The sequence below is a fragment of the Anneissia japonica genome, unplaced genomic scaffold (genome assembly GCF_011630105.1).
Source record: "Anneissia japonica isolate Jap-2015-1 unplaced genomic scaffold, ASM1163010v1 scaffold1272_len640109_cov177, whole genome shotgun sequence".
NCBI classification, from domain to species: Eukaryota; Metazoa; Echinodermata; class Crinoidea; order Comatulida; family Comatulidae; genus Anneissia; species Anneissia japonica.
Genome location: NW_022700814.1, coordinates 41321 through 61006, shown reverse-complemented (window position 1 = coordinate 61006; position 19686 = coordinate 41321). Strand labels below are relative to the sequence as shown.

The following is a 19686-nucleotide window of genomic DNA, read 5'->3' as shown; positions in this document are numbered from 1 at the left end:
GTCTTAGGCCCCTGTTTTTTGACAAACAATGACCTTTCAGAGGTCAAATTGCTGTCAAGAATATGAATAATCATGCACAATTCACTCCAACACAACAGGCATCATAGATGATGCCATGTGGCTACAGTACATATAAGTTAAAAAAGGAAAATTTAAATAATAAATAAATATTAGATGAGATTGACCGAATATTCTATTCGGTCCACCACAAGATATCATAAATAGTATTATATTGGGGATCTATGAGCACATAGAGGATGGATGTGGATTCAAGATAGGGGCGAACATAGTTCTCACCACACCAACAGCAGTCTCAATATTAATCCTTCAAAGGTCCTTCATTTTTCGGCGCCGTATCAGCCCTAAGAAGTCAAGGTACAGGTTATAGAATGAAGACCCACGCAGGGATATTTTGCATGGGGATTCCTATTGCCAAAAGGTTTTACAGTATTTTACTCTTCTGTTACAGGCACGGAACCATTCAACAATTGACTTATTCTTTTTTTAAGCAATTTAACTGGGCAGGAAAGGGAGAAATGTGAGCTTTTGCCAAATTAACTCTGAGGAAAGTAGTCAATAGTAAGTTTCACAGAGCCTGATTAGCTTCCTGATCTCCCTGATCTGATACCTGCTGTATATAATAAAACAGGAAAAGACAATAAAAAGAAATTATAATATCAACGGTTTTAGTAGGAGTAAATACACTACATATAATTTATTTCATTTTATTGTCTTTTCCTGTTTTGTGTAATATCGAAAGCACATCTTATATCATATATAATTATTGGGTTTAAAATAAATAATAAATCCACTACCTCAACTTGTATACTATACAATGTAGGCAATTGATTGACTTTTAATTTTACTTAGGCCTTTGTCTTTTTTAAATACTGTAATTATTTCTTATAAATTTTACTGTAACTTTATTTAATTGTTGTATGTTTGCAAACATGTTCCCATTTGCTTTATTGGACAATAACTTTTATATTATCTAAATCAGGGGTGGGCATGAATATCGGTCGAAGGGTCAAAGTGAATTTTTGTTTTATCACCGCGGGCCGCACCAAAGCATTGATGTTTCCAGTGAGCTTCCAAAAATCTCAGGGCACTGCTTTTACACCACTTCATTCTCAGTTTTAATGTTACTTTTTACATATGATGGGTGTCGGGCTGTGTTTTCTAGCCAATTTTGCTTGGCGGGCCGCACACGTTTTTAATTCATTGTTGCGGGCCGCAAACAAATCGCTGTCGGGCCGCATGCGGCCCGCGGGCCGCACTTTGCCCACCTGTGATCTAAATATTATGTCTAAACTTCCAGTAACTATAAAATTACTAAAACTACATTTTTTCTAGGTGCTAACTATAAAAACGCCCTAACAGGCAAGGCTACAGATGCGGACATTGAAAAGATAGTAAAGAAATGGCTGAAATTTGCAGTGGAAAAGATGAGGGCAGGAATGAGAGGCAAAACAGGCAGCGTCTTTAATTTAGGGACATGTTGTAATTTCATCCTGAACCTTTGTTTATGTACATTGATTACACTGTGAGGTATCATTTTTTGCTGGACAATGGTAACAAAATTTACAGAAATTTACGGAAAACACAGTACTTGCTTGAATCAAAATTGTATGCTAACTTAGGCAAGAAGTGCGAATCTACAAGGCTGTTTACCGCCACTCTGAAGTACATAAAAGGCCCATGTCTTGCTATCAACATGGATTTAGCTATAGTAAAGTTATGTAATCAAAATAAGACTTCCATTTTGTATGTCACTATATTGACGAGTGAATGAATTTATAAAATAATACAGTAGTTCATAAAGGTGAGACAGCAAGAACTCTGTGATGATAAATGATCATAAAATTATGAACATGATTTGAAAGCTGGAGTTACACTCTATGCTGTGGAAGTGAAAATTCCTGTGTAATTTGGAATCAAGTTTTGAAAATTCCTTTGTAAAATAACATGTGTTAGAGTTTACTTCATTAATAATTTATTTAATTTCATTTAACACGCCAAGTACAGTGTGTTGACAGATGACCAATGGCTGATAGTACCCGTCTGATAACAGTAATTTTGACCTTGTTCTGCTGTGTTCCTAAAAGGAGCTTATTTTTTAACTATTCTTTGCAAAGGAAATAAAAATTAAAGAAAATCCCAAGATTTTAGTATATGAATTCCTATTGTCTTTCCTAAGTTTTAATATAATGTAAGAATAGCATTATCTCATTGTTAATGTTAACCAACATGGGTTACCTTAGAATATCAACGTTGAAAAAACGTTTGGTTTGTAAAGTTCAATCAAAACTTAAACATAAACGTTAACAGGGGTTTATTTAAGAGCCGGCGGCCGGCGCATTCGATCGGCTACTACGATGTTTTCGCCGGCTACTTCAATCAATGCTGTACAAAAATTAATACAAAAAGCACCAATATAAATAGCGCAACAGGCCTGTAAAGAACCTTATTTTAATAGCAACACGAAGTTTAATTTGCAATAGTATGCACTCATTTCGATGTTCCTTTCTGTTGAAAGTTGGTTAAAATGTCTACCAATTTTCAGACTCCATGTTTGACTTTCATGAACTCGTGGCGTAAACAAAGTTAAAGTTCAAAGTTCGGCAGTCGCGCCTGGGCGAGTCCATCAAAGAAGCCATGCCTCCAAATCACATGTTAGCCAATAAGATAATAGAAATTTCTCCTCCACCACATGCTCAGGTGATGACGATTTACATCGCCCAAACTCTTTTTCCGTACATTGGGCTTCCAGGTTTTCTTACCGCGGAGAAGAAAAAAACAGATCGTCATTTTAAAATTAATTTGTGTATGACTATGAACCTTTTATTTTCATTTCATTTTTGTTTTACTAGCCCTCTTTGTGATGACAGATATTTCGGAAATGATAAATAATAAAAAAAAAAAACCAATACTGGCTCAAATTTGTTTACACTCGGTGGCGGAGGTAGCAAGCCGAACCAACTATATTGAATGCTGTTTACACTCACAATTTCAGAGTCATATAGTACAATGATTAAAACGGCAGAGCAAGCCAAAATCGTCTCAATTCACATCACATGAAACATTTTTTTCCCAAAGTGGTATCCATTCCTTTTTAATATCTGCGTAAATTTTAGAACTATTTTTTGCTCTCCTTAGATGTTTCTTTAACGCAGATCTACTGTAGGGCATAGGCCTAAATGGTGAATCCCCACAAATTTCAACATGTTTGTGAAAAGTAACAACTTCATCAATATAAAAATTGTATTTTCAATTTATTTTGGTGGATTTTATTAAATGTGTATAAACTTAAAAAAGAATGTATTTCAATTACTGAATCAATATTCTGACCTTAAATTCCGATGTTGAGCTCGAAAAATTCGTAAATTCTAGGCATATTCTAACCTACTCAGTAAGTATACTAATCAAGGAACTTCTGATCATCACTGCATATGATTGCACATGTGCAACCACTGTGCAGTGTATACTAAGAAGTTCAAATGGGAAACTAATTTTCCGTCCCATATGATATACCACGATGTTCAGTCATCATCAATCAATGTGTTTGAATCGATATTAGGCCTACAGGAAAATAATTTAATAAAACATTGATAAACATTGTTCATTTTGTAGGATGCTTGAATACCATACAATTATGGAATATCATATGAGTGAGTACATGTGTGTAAACTTGTCTCTTTCTTATCTGTGCCTGGCTGGGAGCAGCCAGCTAAGTCATGGTCCTAGCAACTGAGGTAGGCTGCATGCTTATGGCGCCTAAGTCTGCCTAGGCCTAGATACTGTAGCCTACAGTACACAGTGGCTGTAGGCCTATCTAACCTAGGCCTAAACTCATGATACGATATTTTCAGCTATTGTATGATATTCCTCTCATGAATTAAATTTAGGCTTTTTGAGATTCGCGAAAGTTTATTGTCGCGAAAACGGCCGAAATTATCAATTCGCGAAAGTTTCTGGTTTACAGTATCTATTTAGGCTAGGCCTATGCATGAAGAATATGTAAAAATATCAACTTTTTTACAGCTCAGTAATTGATTCTGAAAACTGTTTTTAAAAAAATGATGTAGAGAAATGCCATCAAATGGGCTTAAAAAACTCTAAAACCCTGGAGTGCAATGGTGCTTCGCCCCCTTGACCCCCGACCAGGGCTCTGCCCCTGGACCCCGATGGGGGGCCTAGGCGCCCCCCCCATACCCCAGCCTATTTCAATTTACTCTCCTGTTACTTTCAAATTTCTCCTGCTACTCAAATTCATAAATAAACCCCTGGTTAATATAACGTTAGAATAGCGTTATTGTACCGTTTTATAGTAACCAAAATTTAACGTTGTGTCAACGTTAATATAACAAACATATATGTTGGTGACGTTAAACTGACCGTTCAAACACCAACGTTAATGTGACATTAAAAGAGCTGTTAACACTAACCAAAATTCAACGTTATGATAACGTTAATGCTACAACATATTTAACTTTTAAAAGAAGTTAGGTTGGCAACGTTAAAGTAACATTCAAACGCCAACATTGATGTAATGTTTAAAATGCTGTTAATTCTCTGTTTAATAGTAACCAAAAAAATAACGTTCAAACATGAGAAGATAACGTAGAAAATACGTTAGATTGGTAGCGTCAAACCAACGTTCAAACACCGACGTTAATGAAACATTAGATTGATTAACGTTTATTGCTAACCAAAATATCACGTTGTAGAAATGTTATTGTAATGAGCAATATAACGTTGGTGCAACGATAGAGTGGTAACGTTAACCCAATGTTCAAATAAAGGTAAAGGTAGAAGAATAACCCATAACTTGCAGCGTCATTGTGCTGAATTGCGTAAAGAGGCACTTCTTGGTAGATACATGTTCACATCATTCCAACATCGTTCAACAACAGGGGCTGAAATGAACCATAACATCGGGGTAACCCCCTACTCTTTTCCGAAAGATGCAATGGGTTCTTTAAAGTGCACACGAGCCAGATGTATACACTGGACCTCCATTTTAAGTCCTTATCCAAGAAGACTTGGTTCTACCAACCGAACCATGGGCGAGGAGCGGCTGGAACCAGCGCCGATGTTAAAGGCTGTAGCTAGCGGCGCCCCTGCCTTACCGCTCGGCCACTCGACTCGCCTGAATACCAACGTTACTGTATTGTAATAGAATAACGTTATTTTTCAGTTCAGTAGTAACCAAAATATAACGTTGTGCGAACGTAAGAAGATTGCCGTTGAGAAAACATTGAAGTGGTAACATTAAACCAACGTCCAAACACCAACGTTAATGTAAAGTTAGAATAACGTTTATAGTTTACGAAAATATAACGTTGTGGAAACGTTATTGTAATGAGCAAAACAACGTTAGTGCAACGATAGAGTGGTAACGTTAACCAAACGTTCAAATACCAACGTTACTGTATTGTTAGAATAAAGTTATTTTACAGTTCAGTAGTAACCAAAATATAACGTTGTGCAAACATAAGAAGATTGCCGTTGAGAAAACGTTGAAGTGGTAACATTAAACCAACGTCCCAACACCAACGTTAATGTAACGTTAGAATAACGTTCATAGTTTACGAAAATATAATGTTGTGGAAACGTTAGTGTAATGAGCAAAACAACGTTAGCTTTACAACGTTTAATCAACGTATGCGGTAAACGTAAAATCAACGTTAATATAACGTTTGTTTGCTATCTGGGAATATGCCTATAAATCAGTATTATTGTTCATATCGTTATTATCATTAGTTTTTATGATACGGTATGTTTTTTTATTAATATTATTTTTATTATAATGCTGGTTTTATTATTGTAATGTGAAAAAAGAGTAACAAGGGCAACGATTTAAAACACTTAATTATTTCGTAATTATTTCGTATACAGTAAAATTGGGGCCAAGTTAACTTGGGGCCGAGTTGGCTTGGGGCCGAGTTGACATGCTTTCGAACCATTCATCAGCACTTGCCCACATGGCAATAATACTAAGAGTCCAGCAGCTAGATATGGTTTACGTGTACATACTCTGCGATTTATATAAACCTGTTTTTTCATGCTCCTGATACCTTTGGTCATCCATTTTGGCCATGTAGCAATCGTAAAATTGGGTCCCCGGGTCCAAAATGGTCGCTTTTATGCAAAAAAGTATCCATTTTTGGGAAAAAATACAAACCCTCTGTATTTCAGTTAATATTGGTGATAGAGAGTTCATTTTGGTGCCAGAATGTTTGGAAGGATCATGTTTCTATTCGTTGTAATAAAAAAATTTTGCCAGAAAGTACCACCAGGGAAAAAATTATTACCTAAAAAACTTGTGTTTTGCCCAAAAAACATGTTTTTTATAATTTCCTATTTTTCCAAGCCATTTTTGATTGTTTCTACTTATTTAAAGGTGGCAAAAGATAGCTAAAGTGACAATAATATATCACAAAAAATATTTATTTTAAAATTCTAACTAATAGTTTGTGCATAAAAAAATAATTGATTTAACTTTAAAAAAGCCGGTTTTGGTAAAATTTTCACAAAATCAGGAGAAACTCTGTCAGTATTTATGAGATTGTGTTGAATTTGGTCTCAAATTACTCAGAATACATGCACTTCTAGGCCTAGGCCTATTTGCTTTAATGGAAAATTTTCCAGGGTTTGTATTTTTCCCCCAAAATGGATACTTTTGCATAAAAGCGGCCATTTTGGACCCGGGGACCCAATTTTACGAATGCTACATGGCCAAAATGGATGACTGGTATCAGGAGCATGAAAAAACAGGTCTAGGCCTATATAAATCGCAGAATATGTACACGTAAACCATATCTATCTGCTGGACTACAACAGGCCTAACACTTTTCTAGCCCGTGCAAAACTGACTTATCACTTACTTCTTGCCTGCTGTATCGGATGCCTATCCGATCATCGTCTTGTATATTGTAACACTTCTGACTGACACCTTTGCTGACACCAAAGAGTATAAATAGAACAAGAGAGCAAAGTCCCGTTCGTATAAACGTCACGCCTGTGTAGGACGCCCACTAACGGTTGTATATTCTTTATATTGCCCATAGAGCTATTAAACAACTAGAGTGCTGACAAGATGGCGGAGCAATGCAGAGTTGTGTATGTGTACCATCCAAGATGGCTGCCGTAGGAAAGCGCCACCTTCAGGCTTAGTATACATATTATTACCATAAATACTGTCTCTTATACACATCTAGATCCTAGATGTAAACAGAAAATAAAATGCGCGAATTACGAATACGAATATTTCGCGCGAATACTTACGCTAGCGTTCATTAATCGCCCAGTCTGGACATCTCGCTAGTTACGCCATGGATTAACGCACGCCCGGCGTTAGATACGCCTGGCGTATCTCACAGGTCTGAACGTAGCCTTTGCTGACACCATGTGTTGATCCCATAGAATAATACTAGAAGAATACTAGAGCGCTAACAGCAATGCATTCGATGTTCGAAATACGCAGAACTGTGTGTGTGTACCATCCATGGCTGCCATAGATTCAGCCAATCAAATTATGCCTTAGCACCAAAGATCTTAGGCTATGTTCAGACACAACGACTTACGCTAGCGTAACTTTAATCGAGTGGTGTGAACTTGTGCGCGGCGTAGCGAACGCCAGTATTATCGCGCAATCACTGGCGTACGGTAATCCAGCAACAGACCCCAGATTAGCGTACGCCATGCCACTGATTTACGACAGTCACGCATCGGTGATTTTGAACTCAGCCAAGATTTGACCAATCAAAATAAACCTAGATGTAAACAGAAAATAAAATACGCGAATTACGAATAGGAATATTTCGCGCGAATACTTACGCTAGCGTTCACTAATCGCCCAGTCTGGACATCTCGCTAGTTACGCCATGGATTAACGTACGCCCGGCGTTAGATACGCCTGGCGTATCTCACAGGTCTGAACGTAGCCTTATAAACACAAGATAGCGTTCTCCGCGATTTACGCGTGCAAATTCTGTAATAAGGCATGAATGGCGCCCTCTTGCTAAATTGGAAACTTTTGAACCTTGACCGACGCTTCAATTTGTTACGCTTAAATCGCGGAGAACGCTATCTTGTGTTTATAAGATCTTTGCTTAGCACTATCATTTTCAATGGCGGTTAAGTACAGCTAGTTACCGTTATGTTCGAAACTCGAGCGTTGCGGTGTATGGGTGTAATGTACACGATTTTATTTATTTATTTTTTTAAATATTTGAATAAGATCCTACTTGGCCTCTTTTTGGCTAAGAAAGTTCAATAATTTGTCATTATCAATACTAATTATCATTAATGAAATAATATTAGTCAGATGGCTTATTTATAGTAATAATATGTATACTAAGCCTGAAGGAGGCGCTTTCCTGCGGCAGCCATCTTGGATGGTACACATACACACAACTCTGCATTGCTCCGCCATCTTGTCAGATCCTTGTTATAGACCTATCCAAGAAGAATGGCGCCCTCTGTTGTCGACGCCATTACTGGGGAGCAAAGATCTTATGCGAAATTTAATTAGCTAAATCTATGGCAGCCATCTTGGATGGTACACAGACTCAGCTCTGCGTATTTCGAACATCGAATACATTGCAGTTAGCTCTCTAGTATTCTTATTATATCTCTTGTGTTTATATTATCTTTGAGAAAAGCAAAGAGTATAGCAATGGAACGTTAAAAAGTACTCCCACGAAGGGGCGTGTCCTTCATAAGAACGTTAAAGGCGTTTGTATCGAACGCGTGCTGCGTTTCGAATTTCAGCATACATTCTATCCGCAGCACGCGTTCGATATGAACGCACTTTACATTCTTTTATATATGAGGCGCCAAGTGTAAATTTTTTAACACAATTATTTATATATAATTCGTTATTTAACATATAATTGAATAGATCACCCATTATTTATATATAATGCATTTACGTCTTTAAAAGATTATATGTAAATAATTGCGTTAACGTTTTCATTATTTATATATAATTAGTGTTCGCGATTATTTACATATAATCTTTTTAAATAAGAAATTTACACTTGGCACCTCATACTTTTAAAGGCCACGCCCCTTTTGGGTGGTACTTCTTGAAATAGGATTGCGTTCCAAAGAATCCCCGGCAGTCGGACCTCTTGCAGTTTTGTACTCTTTGAGAAAAGCTAGAATTGGTGGCGCACTTCATGTCATATCGTTGAATTCTACAGTGCATACGAGAGGACGACGACAGGTTCAAGAAGCACAGCACAGGTAATTAGGCTTAGGCCTATATTAGTTTTGAGAAACGTATTGTTGTTCATGTAATGGATATGAAAACTAATAGGAGTCAGCTAAGCTAGGCCTCTGTCTCTGTCTGGACTAATCTCAAGGGAGTAGCCTAGGCCCATATCGGCCGCTACCAAAGAGTATAAATAGAACAAGAGAGCCAACAACGCTCATTGGGAGCGTAAAAAAACGATACGCTCTACGCAGCTAGTGTAGGACGCCAACTAACGTTTGTATGTGTTTTATTACCCAGTACTGCACCGCGCACTGTAGGTTTGTCTTTTTGTTTATCTGTTCTCCACAAGATACTGTGCTTTTGTTTTCTGCTTACTGAGTTTATAGCGGCCGTACTTCTACCGCGCTGCGCAGCGCTGCACTGGGTAATAAAAAGAATATACAACCGTTAGTTGGCGTCCTACACAGGCATGACGTTTTTACGAACGGGACTTTGCTCTCTTGTTCTATTTATACTCTTTGCCGCTACCTATAGCGGCCGCCCTCCAGAACGGCCGCCAATGTGTGTATATGTATGGAACGCCGATGACGCATTCACAATTAATAATACAATACCGCTCGCTAAATACAAAACCTTCGAGTCAACTAGGCCCCAGTCAACTCGGCCCGGCAGGTTAACTCGGCCCTCTTTTTATATATAGGCCTACACACTATATAGAACTACTTAAAAAATAACTATTAAAAAAAAAATAAATAAATTGAAGTCGCATTAAGAATTGTAAACATCATAAATATATAATAAAACCATTGCTCCAATCAAAACGTTCGATAGATTGAAGTTCTTCTCCAATAAAGTATGGTATTCGTTTCTTCTTATTATTATTATTATATATAAAGCTAGTTTGGATTTCATCTATTATATCATAATTTATATATAGGCCATATATATTTAATTATGTATACACATATATATATAATTTAAATAAGAATAGGTTGAAAATTGGTTTCCTCCACTGAAGTATTTCATACATATGATTTTCGTTTCTGAATTCTATACTCAAATATGTACACGATTCATGCCATTGATTCAATCGTTTCATTATTTATTATATAGGCCATATATAGTGTTTCTAAAGTTCATACATATGATATTCGTTTCTTAATTATTTATACTCAAAATATGTCCACGATTCATGCTATCGATTCAATCTTTTGTTACTCAATAAAAAGCAACAATACTAGAGTAGTAGGGTTAAAAGTTAACGTTACCACGGAGACGTTAATTGATATCTTTTGTAGCAGCAATATAGCTTTGCGCCTACTTGGTGTTCCATACAAATATATCTCGGCCGAACTTGTTCACGGCCAAACCGGTCCTACACCTTCTAAACCGACTTTACCTAGGCATATGCCAAACCTACTTGACCTAGGCCTATTCCAAACCATTTAACTACAATTAGTCCGGTGGCTTATGTCATCCCGTGGGAATTTCGTGATCATTTTGTTTTTGTTTTTTAATTATATACTTTGAAGTATGCTGAATCGAATAAAATGAGTCGCCAATTTTTTTACGCTCATCTTCATATGCAAATTAGCTGAAATATGCAAATTAGGTCTGAAAATGTAGGGTACTTATATCTTGGTAACCACATGTCGTAGAAAGTTGCTTCTTTCTTAAAGTTGTTCAAAACATGTTGATTCAATCGTTTCATTATTTATTATATAGGCCATATATAGTGTTTCTAAAGTTCATACACATGATATTCGTTTCTTAATTATTTATACTCAAAATATGTCCACGATTCATGCTATCGATTCAATCTTTTGTTACTCAATAAAAAGCAACAATACTAGAGTAGTAGGGTTAGAAGTTAACGTTACCACGGAGACGTTAATTGATATCTTTTGTAGCAGCAATATAGCTTTGCGCCTACTTGGTGTTCCATACAAATATATCTCGGCCGAACTTGTTCACGGCCGAACCGGTCCTACACCTTCTAAACCGACTTTACCTAGGCCTATGCCAAACCTACTTGACCTAGGCCTATTCCAAACCATTTAACTACAATGTACTGCATTGTGAATGCGTCATCGGCGTTCCATACATATACACGCATTGGCGGCCGTTCTGGAGGGCGGCCGCTATAGATAGCGGCCGATATGGGCCTAATTCATCTCAAGGCAGGCCTAGCCTAGGCCCTAGAGAGAGGGGAGAACAGGTCGACTCAAAAATGGCAAAAAACCAAAACGGCAATAAACATACGTTAAAACGGCAATGACTAAAACGGAAAAAAATCAAAACGGCAACACTTTTAGACCAGAACGGCAATGAACCAAAACGGCAATAAAGTCAAAACGGCAATAAAGTCAAAACGGCAATAAGTCAAAACGGCAACACTTCCAGAATGGCATACTGTATGGTAATTGGCAAAATGGCTAAATAAAATCGCTGTGACTATTTTTACGACGAGTTGTGAAGATAGCTCCCAATGCTATTCTTACGGCGATCGCTAGCGCATGCACGATAGCATCCCTCTTCACGTAGGTAAATAAACAAGTCTTGAACTGAGCGAACCGCGACGCTAATTCTAGCCTACACAGCTGTTCTAGTCTACGTATAAACAAAGATACTAGAAATACATTACAAGATAGAGTTCTCCACACAAAAAAAGTGTTCCACCGAAATGCATGGTGGGAATACAAAGAATGGGACGCCCCCTACAGCTGGATCTAAAAAAACTTCTGCCAAACTTTCGTTACCAAGTCGTCGCATATTTTATTATCAATTCTCAATTAAAAAATTGTACACCGCGATGCACTAAGGCGACGTACGGTATTGGAGGGCGTTGCTGTGCAGTAAATTGCAACACATCATACAAACAGGGTCATAATTTATATCGATTTCCAAAGGATAGAGAAAGGTAAAATATTGCACTGACATTAAACAAAAAATTAGCTATATATATTATAACATTTTGTTTTTTTAAACTTGACATATGAATTAGCCTAGGCCTATTGACTTGCGTAGCTAAGATATTGAAGAAAAATAAATAAATAATTAGACGAGCCTTAAGTAATGAAAAAAGTACTAAATATTACTCGTTCGTATAATAATGCTAGTATTGTATGCAGTTAGTTATTTATGAATGACGTGAAAATGGAGCTCTTTTGGTAAAGGAAATTTAATAATATTAATACAGGTCTTAAACTCTAATTACTTAAGACCACTTTTTGGACCGGGATTTCCATGGTCTACCTACCTCGCATAGCCTAAATCCGATTTTTAGTCTCTAATTAGAATAATAAAGCCGAATTTTTATTTTATCTTTTTATATCCTTTTTTAAATATTCTTATAAATTTTAAGTGAATGCACATTGTTTTAAAACTACATATATGCAGTTCTAATTTGTGATTAAAAAATATATACTGTGAGTATCAGAGCTGTATTCAATGTCAATAATAATGGGTTGGAAAAGCATTGAAATCCTGAGCTAATAGGCCTACCAATAGTATGGATCAATAAAGCACAAGAATTCATAATGATGGCTGTATTTTGCACTAATTTACTGACGTCCCGTACCGGTAAGTTTTTACCAATCACTTTTTATTTACTAGATATAAAAAGAAACTGGAATAGACACCCAGACAGTGACATCGGTGAATACATAACCTCCTTGGTGGCGGTAGAAATCTTTGCTATTATCCAAGTAAAACACAAAACAATTAAAGTACAGTCGAGTTCGCCTAAGTCGAATCTAATGGGACTGGCATAAAAAGTTCGAGTTATACAGATTTCGACTTGCACATTTTCGAAAAAAAAATATTAACATAGAACAATACTATGTGTACTCAATGCCCACAAAATCGAATTTCACGCAAAACCGAACGTTTTATAAGTCCCAAACTCATTCCTATTCTTCTTTTAATAAAATACTTTTCGAAAACATGAACTCCCTATTCCAAATCTCGGACGATTTGTCCAATTCAGGATGGTAACACTCACTCGAAAAACCAGACGATAGTTTAATAGACATCGTTTAACAACAAGCATACCAGACGCTGTGAAAACGAGACGCTTAGCTATACTCGCATTGCCATGGAGATTATCTGTTGATTAACACGATACAACAGTAGACGTTTTCTTGGTTAATTATGAAGTGAAATTTACACATTCCAATGTTTTAATATTATATTCTTGCTTTTAATCCTTAAAAACCATTTGGAATCAACCTGCAATAAAGAAGGAACTCAACAAAGCAAGTTTCTACTGGTTACTCTTTTCAGTAGTCGTCTAATTCAAATTCGTTAGATTCGTCGGTGTAAATTTCAAATGCACCTCATTCATTCTTTAAACTCAAGACGCTTTTCAAAACATGTTGCTAATTTAATTACGGAGGAAATTTGTAGAGAATAAAATATAATTTGTTAGGTTTATTTAGATTTGACTCTAAAATATACCATGAGGGTTTCTTATTTGTTTTTTCTTTTGTTTTATAAATTTGTTTAATTAAAACATTCTTGATTACACCGAGCTTGTTACTGTCATGCACTATAAAACTTTGGGCGATCTGACGTCATCACAGCTGAAGCACATGTCTAGTCTGCAAAACACCCCACGAAAATGGACCAATTGGCGGGCAGGAAGAATTTTTGGAGGCGCGACCTGTTCTGTTTACAACTAGACTGCCGACCAGCAAGTGGCATTGCCCAACGAAGAATTTGTGCTTGGAAAAACATAATCAGACCTAAAGAAATGCACGCAAAAACAATATAAAAGTCGCATCAGTTTTATTGGTAATAATTAAATTTGCTGAGCAGTGCAGCAAAACAACAGGTACTGTACGTATTACTGTATTAAATAATGTGTTGAATTTGCGTAGGCTAGGCAGTCAAAAGAATCCAGGGCTTTGATAAATTAATTAAATAGCTAGGCCCTGACTACAACAATATTGTTCGAAATGGGTTCAGTACAAGTTTTACAAACTAAACTGGACGAAAAACAGAACATTGGAGCCGGTCCGGAGGGGTGTCTGTATTGTGAGAGTAAACTGCAACTTACGACATACGATTAAGTTCATGGCTAACTTGTTGCCGTACAACAAGGATTGAACTTCGTATTTTCCCACGGCTGTGTATTTTTCCCACGTGCGCTACTAAATATGGAACTTCGACTTGTGTGGTTGAAATTACTTTAAAATCGGCCTATCCGGACAGGAAAATTCCGTCGATATAGCCGAAATTCGACTTATAAAAATTCGAATTAAACAAACAATTTACACAGTAATACATAGGAAAGAATTGGGACTTTGACTGACGCGAATTTTCGACTTAAACAGAGTCGACTTTGGCGGACTTGAATGTATAATCATGAATCAGTAAAGAATAAAGCAACAATACAGCGCAGAATCGTATGGCCGGACGCACTCTTAGTGAAAAAGTTTTCCTCCATTAGTGGAAAAGGAAGGGCGCCTTTTGCATCTGGATATACTTAGCAACAGAAGGGCGCCCTGTACATTGGGCACGAAGTATAGGAAACTTGCATGGTTAAAAAGAAGGGCGCCACCTATGTTGGGCACGATTTCCTCCTCATTTTTACAATGTGAGTGCTCTATCTTGTATTTCTAGTATCTTTGGTATAAATTAAGAAAAAGTCCGGCGCCCTCAGTGTTAACAGACAACACTCATCAGGGATTGGTCAAGCGGTGCGAGCTCTGATTTTTTTTCGCTATCACTCGAAATCGCCGAATTTTAGAAGCATTGTTATAGTTGAAGTTTCTTTAAAGAATAAGAAAGATATTGTCATTTGAATTCCTGATTATGAAAGAAGTAAACATTCTTAACACATACGTGGTCGAAGTTATTAATAATTTTAAACAGATATTTTAAAAATGATTTTTAATATTTTAATCTAAGCCCCGCCCACTTGCGATGTTCATTGAAGCCTAAGTATGGCCGTGACGTCATCACGGTACAACAAGTTTCAAGGTTTTGTTGCACGCTCTGTAATCTCTATCATCGCTGTATAATATGGAGATATGTAATTATCGCTTGAAAAATTGAAGCTGAATTTGAGCCATATCGAACCACAGGAGAGGAAGAGCGTTATTGACGAGGAAGAAACGGACAAGCAAAACAGAGTTGACAATACGAATTGGTAAATTTTAATGCTCATTATCAGTTTCTTTTTGCGTTTGTGTGTAGGCATAGCTAGCGCCTGCGAGCGCGTCGGCAATCTTAGCATTGGAAAAGACCAGGCCTAGAGTAGAGTAGTACCGACTTGAAACCAGTCGCCAAAATAATAAAGTATGGGATGTCATTTATAAAATTGCTGTACGATTACGTTAATTTTTTTTAATAGAATTTCTATTTTATTTTTAGTAATGCTCCTTAATTTTCACAAAGCTAGGCCGAATTATGAACGTAAATACAAAGCGCCGATAATATTATGCAATCAACCACTGTCGATAGTGTTGTTAATTAGGTACTGTAGTTAGCCTAGTCCTACCTAGATAATGCGCCAGATAGTTCGATAGAAGACTCTGAAAAATTTATATTGTATTTTCTTTTTCTTTGTTTGCTAAAATTTACATGTTTTGTTTAAAAAATAGGCCTAGGCTCCCCTACGTGTTTTATATACTCTGTACAAAGTGGGAGGCCGCCAGGGAAGGAAACGTTGATCGCGGAGGCGGCGGATCGATGCTACTGTACTCTGAATTTGGCCTGGCTAGGAATTCAAAATACATCGTCGATCTCACCAAGACAAATGATGATTTTGTGTTATGTTTTGTTTGTTGTAAAGCTGGTAAAAGGTTTCTGATATGGCTTCGGTACATTTTTTCTTAAAATTTTGTCTTTTGGGAACTGATGCTTGGTAAAATCGTTTGAAAGGTTGTTGCTGCGGCCACACAACAAGGCGTTGTTTGGTAACAAAAGGCCCTTTCTATGGTCGTTTATGTCAATACGCTTTGCTATACAATATGTCGTCGAGTCTGTCAAAACAAATGTACCGTTGGCGCGTCACTTTCGTTAAAGGTCAACTTTAGGTTAACTTCGGTAGGCGGAGCTTCGAAGCCGAAACTGGCTCAAAATAAGCTATTAAAAATCGTTTATAGACAGAATGCAGAAATAAATGATAAAAAATGCATCGAGGTATTTTTTTGTTATCATATACTCTATTAATTTATAATAATTTGAAGAAAAGTAGTTTTCATCACCCATTGTGATTGAAAGTTACATACATTTTATTAATAATCCATTATTCTGCAGAAGAATTATGGTAACATAGTAAATAAATTATCATGAAGTATAATTTATTGAAATAAATCACCGGGAGTGAATGCTGAAGTAGAAAAAACTAGGCAATGAACAGTGCCACAAAGTAGTAAACAAACGAAAGTTACAAAATCATACATAGATTTTCACATAATTTGTTTACATCGATAATATTCGAATTATACAATAATTACTACAAACTACATAAATATTATATGATTACATTGGTCCTAGTTTTATTATCTGGCGGTAAAAATAATGAATAAAATTCCGTAATGTGTACTGCTTTTTTCGATACGATCAGTTTATTGTAGTCTCCGATAGCGATAGGCATAGGGGATTAACGCGCTGAGTGCGCCTTCAAAGCATGCTCCTCCTAGGCCTAGTTATTTATAGTTGAGTTATTTATTTACTTCAACAAAGGCTCATAACAATTGTCTATTCAGTGAAAGTGACTACCTTATCAGGTGTTATTATTTTTATAAAATGTTAATTATCAAATTGAAATGGTCAACAGTGTCACTTCATCAGAAATACTGTATTTTTAATAATTATACAAGATATCTATTGGTCAACATCTTGGTTCTTCACATAAAATTCTTTTTTCATGTTTTTTACAGAGAATAAAAGTACAATTTTTACATTACCACATAAGAAGATGCAAAGACAAGTAACTACTAAAAAGGAACATTCATTCATTCGAATAAACATTATCATCTTCAAAAATAAACAAATTACAATACACTCTGTATAAACAATTCAATGAATTTTGAAGAGAGAATAGCCTAAAAAAGCAAATGCAATACAGAAGTTGGAACTTAAATTACTTAAAAGAATAACTACAAATATATTCAAAAAATACAAATTTGATGCCCTTTAATACTAGCTACTTCATTGGCTTATCATTGAAGAACAAATACCTTGTTTAATGTGTATTAGCATTTGTGAGTATAAACTCTAATGAACCGAGATATGCAACTATTAATTGCGCATTGAAATAACACACGAGAGACCAGGTTGGAGATCAAGATGGAAACTAAACTTTATTCACCATGCAATTCATCATGGGATATAATAATACCAAATATGGAATACTGTATCATGCATGTATTATGATCTACTTATGATTTAGTATTATGATCTAATGTTGATATGGATATGTGACAGTGAGCCTGCTGTGTACAGGTAAAACTTTTAAGTATGCTTTTGGAAGTATGAATGCAGTGCTTTTGTTTTGAGTTTGTGCTTACACTTGGCATTATGATACAATACTACTTTAAAAATCCAAACTTACTGTAATTGGAAGCTGCAGATGGCTTTCTCACACCCCAGCATTCTACTGTAATAAGTGTTTTTGCATTTCTTGTCCTGTTCGGCATACAGGGTGTTCTAAAATGTACTGTAACACAATTATAATTGGAAATTAGAAGATGGTTATACTACAGTAGTTAATCTCCCTGGTTATACAATAGAACCCCTATGAAGGAGACACTTTCTGGACTTAAAAGGCATTCCCTTAAAATGGGTGTCCCCTTAATAACCCCTATTAAGAAGACACTAACCAAAAAAGTGTCCATTTTATTTGGACGTTAGCAATGTTTTCATACAACGATGACACACATTCCTTATTGTATATTTATTGACTTGAAAATCGGTTACCGTAGAATGCGAACTAATTTATAGCAATATTTTGCAATAAAAATACAATTGATAATATGAAATCAGCAGAAATGCAATTAAAACAACAACATGCCGAAAATCTTCCCTTACTGAATTCGGTCCTGCTACCCGACCTACTTGGGTAATCGATCATCCAACCCCCTGTCACAAGTGACAGGTCGGGTGACAGATTCGCTACTTACCTAAGATTTATTACCTGCTGCCGGCGGCCTGCGAAGGTCGCGTACTAGTGTATTGTAGTTGGGCCTAGGAAGTTTAGTGATCTAGAGTGAGCAAGAGATATTTCGTTTACAATGGTCAGGCACGGCAAACGTAATGAATAAGCCTACAATCTAGGCTACAACAATTAATACTCTCTTACATATTCCTAAATTTTCAATAAAAAGAAGTTATAATCGGGAGCGCATGTTTGGTGGTGTGATGTCAAAAAGTGCGAACAACTATTTGTCTATTTGTTTTATTTATGGCCCAATAGAATGCTATAAATTGTGTTTGTAAATTTGGAGTTGCATATTACCCACTGTAAATTAGAAATCATACAAGAAAAAAAAATTGATACTAAGGGGTGAAATGTGTTGTGATTAATTTAAGATTAAAATATAAATGTATGCAAAACAAATGGATGTCATGAAATTAAATCAATTAGGCCTATATAACTGTAGTCCTTGTTGGCCAACATACTGTAACAATAAATTAAACCTTTCTCATTAAACAATAATTTATTACTTAGCTTCTCATCAAATGTTAATTAACAAAAACAAAAAATTGATATATTTATTCATTGTTTAAACCTCGGAAATCAGCTTATGCCAAGGATGCAATTGTCCATAGATATGAATGATGATACTATTTACCCATTCGTAGGCCCACGTAGCAAATTGAGGTTCCTAAATCTTAGCCAGTTTGAAAATCTAAATATTTATATTATTATTAAAGCCCCATTCCTGGCAAAATTTCTAATTTTTGTATAATGTTATAAAGATTTATAAATATAATACGGAATTGCTAGTTTAACTGAATTTAGACATTCCTAAGAATGAAAAAAATGTAAAATAAGACTGAAATTTGATTTTTTGTGTTCCACACAAAAAATAAATGCGGATGAATTTTTCATGTTTGATTTTGCGATAGGTTGTGAGAAGAAATATCGCAGGCGCCGAAAACATTAGCCTATCCCACGCTGCTTGGCTAGGCCTAGCCTTACCTCGATTTAGGTTCTGTTATCACACATAAAAAAGGCCGACATATTTTCCGTTGCTAGTATTGACACTTGTGAAATATAATATTTCATAGGAATTATTTCAAATTTGTTAAAAAACTGATTCTGACTGTGATTTTGCCAGTTAAACAATCATATCTCAGCCCAACCGAACGACCGCATTGTGCGAGATGCGAAGTACAAAAACTAATCTCATTAGAGAGGGCGCACTTTATTGACTGTATAAAGTATACATAAAAGCGAGAGTATTCCAGTGGATGCGATCTACAACCTCTGAATTTGCCTAGTAACG

General features: G+C 36.1%; 2 protein-coding genes across 2 annotated transcripts in view; one reads left to right on the top strand and one right to left on the bottom strand.

Annotated features, from left to right (window-relative positions):
* LOC117103447 (DTW domain-containing protein 2-like) overlaps positions 1 to 7036 on the bottom strand; it is a 27052-nt gene extending 20016 nt beyond the window's left edge. The window contains exon 1 of the mRNA XM_033244008.1: positions 6888 to 7036. The gene's annotated coding sequence lies outside the window, so the exon portion shown is untranslated. The remainder of the gene's footprint in view (positions 1 to 6887) is intronic.
* Positions 7037 to 9139: 2103 nt separating this feature from the next.
* Positions 9140 to 19686, top strand: part of LOC117103446 (tubulin epsilon chain-like) — a 23478-nt gene continuing 12931 nt past the window's right edge. Inside the window, exon 1 of the mRNA XM_033244007.1 lies at positions 9140 to 9252. The gene's annotated coding sequence lies outside the window, so the exon portion shown is untranslated. The remainder of the gene's footprint in view (positions 9253 to 19686) is intronic.